This window comes from Hakea prostrata, chromosome 11, assembly GCF_041222555.1.
Source record: "Hakea prostrata isolate BN-2017 chromosome 11, UWA_Hpros_2, whole genome shotgun sequence".
NCBI classification, from domain to species: domain Eukaryota; kingdom Viridiplantae; phylum Streptophyta; class Magnoliopsida; order Proteales; family Proteaceae; genus Hakea; species Hakea prostrata.
Window position 1 is genome coordinate 18,165,495 of NC_142610.1, and position 4,552 is coordinate 18,170,046.

Genomic DNA, 4,552 nt, shown 5'->3' on the forward strand with positions numbered 1-4,552 from the left:
GAAGAGGATAACCAATAAATCTTACGGGGAATTTGCTAATGTGCACCTCGGTGTCTAGTGATATATATTTTTCTCTCTCTCTCTTTTCTTCCATCAATCAGCTAGAATGACTGGGGCCCACAAGTGCAAGGGGAAGGGGGCAGACTTGAATGAATGCGTAACACCTACTCAAAAGGTCGAGATTGAAATCTCAACTGATATTTTGATCTTGATCGTTCATCTCGCGGATGGCTGAAGAGAAATGAACGGTCGAGATCGAAATCTTGATTGTTGGCAGTACAATTGTGCACAACATTGATAGAGATACATAACCTCCTTAGCGAGCCATTTTCTCTACCCCTTCTTACTCTGAAAAAGCAAGGTCACCTTGCGTCCTTGAATTGATAACCATCTTTCGATTAACCTAGCCTCCTCCGTCCTCGAAATACTCTTCCCTCAGTTGGTTTAGAGAGGGTGAGCCCTGAAGGAGGGTTACTTAAAGCATCCGTCATAAATGAACCATCAACAAAGGATATGATCTAGATGATCTGGGCGATATGCCGATATGGAAAGGGTAAAGTCAGTTTGATTGAAACAAGGTCTTAGTTGAAACCAATCATTTAGTTTTTGTTGGGGTAATTGTATTACAAATTCTTCAAACATATAAAAGTGAAATTGCAATACAATTGAGAGATGAAGATCTTTAGCAAATTTGAAGAGTTTGAAGTAGCAACCAAACGAACCACTGATTGATGATGTTGAGTCACACCTTGATGCTGTCTTTAAGGTAATTGATGCACCCTACTACCAAGGGTTCTTCGCACCACCACCTCCAAGATAAAGCAACCTCCAGCTAGAAGATGAGGTAGTTCTTCTAGTCCCTTAAAGGAGCCAAAAGCTAGAGCACAACACTTAGACAACTCAAGAAAGAAATGAACTTTGTAAAACAAATAATGTGAGTGAGGAGAGTCACAATAGCACACAATATGCAAGGAAGGGTTGGGTTTATATAGGCCCAAACCACACCTCCCCACAAGGGGAGAATTAATTCTCCACTAATGGAGAATCAATGGTTTGTCCCTTCTCCACTAATGTGAATAAACCCCCTTGACCTAACCTCCCCACTACTTAGGGAAGTAACTCTCATATTCACTTCTTTGGAATGAATAGGTTTTAACCCATTCAAAGACTTTAACCCCCACTCATAGTAATGGCCATGAATGGTCATGAAGTTGAAATGATAATTAAAGGTCAAGAGTTAGAATTTGAGTAATTCCACCATTCAAGTTAGCCCACCTCATCACCATGATCAAGACCTTTAAGACCCATGACCAATGTTATGAAGAGCCTCATAATCAAAGTCATGAAGGGTCTCCTTTAACCAAGGTCATGAAGAGCCTCCTTTACTCATGGTGCTTCATTACCACCCTTACCTCAAGGGTCCTACACACAAACAAAACAATTAAATAAAAGAAATACAAAAACTAATTTTCAAACTTAATATATAGATAATATAAATTTTAATAAAAAACCTAACAGTTTTGGACCCTCAAATCTACAAGAACCGATTAATCAGATGAACAACATTTGCTCACAACACAATTCAAGAAGTGGAGGAGTTTAATCCACCCCTTAATCCCTCATGCCTCTCCTTGGCTTGGAAACCACCATTTGGCAACAGTCACCAGTCACAGTAGAAGAGGCTCCAGCATGACAGCATCATTGCATCATCCCTACATAGGCCTCCTCCATGATACGCTCTGTGCAATTCAGTTGATTTTTAATGGGTTTGCTTGGGCTAGGGTATATTCAATGAATACCATATCAATTTCCAATCCATGAAATCTAGAAATATGTACCACCTGCAGTTTGTTGAATGTACACACCAATTGATGCTTTGCTTGTTGTATATGCATGACAGGAAAATTTGCAGATTTTGTAGGATGCTCAAGCTAGAGGATAAATAAGTAAATGAGAGGAAAGAAATACATTGGAAAGCAAAAACAGATATTACAAGGTTCTTTTACCTGTATGAAGAATGAAAGCAGAAACAGGAGTTCCAAAAACCAAGTGGGAAAACAAACATTACCTCCAAGATTCAAGATTGTTCGTTCTAGCAATTTCTTTTCATGCTCTGAACCACATTCACATCTATACAAGAAAAAGAAATATGTTCTTTCTTGGTAGATAGCACATCTTTTTCCTTTACAGTGCACTGCAATCAGCTGTAGACAAGAAAGAAAAAGATTCAGCAAAACCCTTGGAATTTTTGAGAACCGAAACCAAAATAACTGATCTCTACCTTCTAAAGGATTGCATTTTGAGTCGGTTACTTACCTAAACTTCTCATTCACCTTCTTCCATGGTTGAATTGACATTGAAGCTTCTGGGTTTGTGAAATTAGCACATTTAGGTAACAACTTACAACATAACGACATAAGCAAAATCTTAGCAGTTCACTTTTGCTACTCGCCAATCCCTATGAATTAATGACTGAGCCTGTAATCCTCTTACCAGGAAAAAGGAAAAACAGAGACTGTAAACCTAGGATTTGAAAATCTCACCCACAAACCCTTATTACTTATTTTACAGTCCAACTATTCGAATTCCACCGGCTTTACAAGCTTATTGATTCTTGAGGTTATGGTTGTTGCTTCATCATGCACTTTCTTGAGCAGCGCAGCTGAGATTTGAGTATTGCAGGTGCATCTAGCTGAGGGGTTTCTGATTAGGCAAAGGGCTTCTACTTAATCTTCCCATTACCTCATTAATTGCAGAATTTTAATTTCTATTTTGTCAGGGTTCGATTTGTTCTCGGTAGATGCAAAGATTAGATTATTATTATCCTCCAATTGGGTTGTGCTCACTGTGTGTTTTTGATAGGAAGATTATGAAGGCTAGAAGAAAAAAAGGAGGAAAACGAAATGAGTGTCTTTGAGCTTGAAGCATTCAAGATTGATGGTCATTAAGTTAAACAACATAACAATGCTTCCACCACATATATACAACCTTATTAGGCATTGCTGCAATCGCTTCTCTCCCTATAGACTCTGATAAGTACACAATGCCTGAAAAGTTTCTAGCAAACACAAAAGAAAAAGAAGGGTTTTTGGAACTCAAGTGGTCATCAACTTGGATCAGTTCCATCAGTTTCCTAGTCCAGTATACGGATTTCTGCTTGTTGTGAAGCTCTTTTGAATCCAAGCAACTTTTTTAGCAGAATAACAACTTCGCGAGCATCCATATCTGCTATTCCAATACGGATTTTCATTGTCTCTAGCACTGGAGAATTGGCAAGGATAAATCCAAAGAGGAACAATTCAAATTTGTTGCCACTGATATAATTGTAGCGGTAGACATTAGAGATATTCACCACCCGGAGCTCTTTGAATGACTCCAACTGATCCTTCACTTCTTCCAGATCAATCAATGGAGAGACTGCAACTTCCCTACAATTCCAGAACTAGAGAATTGAACAAGTTAAGAACAAGAGCACAAGGGAATTAATGCAAGAAAAGGAAAGATAGCACTACAGGTCACTTACCCAGATTTGAAGCTCTTGCAAATTAGGGGAGCTATTGAGTAAACAGATAGCAACTAAAATCTCTTTCATGTCCTCTGTGTTTAACATGAAGTGGAGTTTCTTCAAATGATTGAAAGTAACAGGCAGCATCCTTCTTGGCGCATCACTAACAGTTAAGTACTGTGTAACAGAATGCAGCAGAAGTAAACACAAAAGTTTTGTGCAGAAATCTTATGAAAATCACTAGCAAGGATCAATTACCTGTAGAAAGTTCCCTCCAAAGCAAAGATCATGAACACTAACCAGGGAGAAAAGATTGTTGGTAAAATTGTAGTTTTCTGATAGTCCCTGATAAGCAGTTGTTGCTTGGAAATTTGCATAAACTAAATGATTTAAACCATTGAGGCACATCACCATGACACTTCCAGAGATATATAAGTACTTTAATTTTGGGTTGCTGAGTTCAAGATGAGTAGCACCATGAATACCAGACAATGTCAACTTTTCTAGTTCAGGGCAGGAAGAAAGCAAGCATTTCAACGAGGCATTAGAAAGTGAAACACAGTGAAAAAACAGAGTTTTAAGACAACTAAAGCCTTTGAATGACAAAGGAGGTATTATATGGCAGCAAATCAGTTTTAGACGAACCAGGTGTGGAAGGGAAAATAAACATGGAAGAACAGTATAAAAGGAGGATTCAGAAATCTGAAGACTAAATTCTCTCAAAGGATGTAAGGATAGGGAAAAGATCCAACTATCTATCTCTGAACAAGTTTGCAAATGCCTACTAGAGATCTTGAATGTCTGGATTGGACCTTTATGAATTAGGAGAACATGATTGATAATTTTAACTAGTTTATAATGACCAAGTGAAACATTTGGAGGAAAAGATTCATCATCGAATATGAGATGTGAAACAGAAACCCATTTGTATCTCCACTTAGTTGATAGAACACTAGTCCTCACTGTGTCTCTGATTGACAAGCTTGAAAAGATGTTATCCAGTATATTATCTGGAAGATTACTCAGAATGTCTCGAATCGGTGCCAT

General features: G+C 38.2%; 1 pseudogene; it reads right to left on the reverse strand.

Moving 5' to 3' along the window:
• Positions 1-3,106: 3,106 nt before the first annotated feature.
• LOC149000539 (F-box/FBD/LRR-repeat protein At1g13570-like) lies at positions 3,107-4,552 on the reverse strand (annotated as a pseudogene).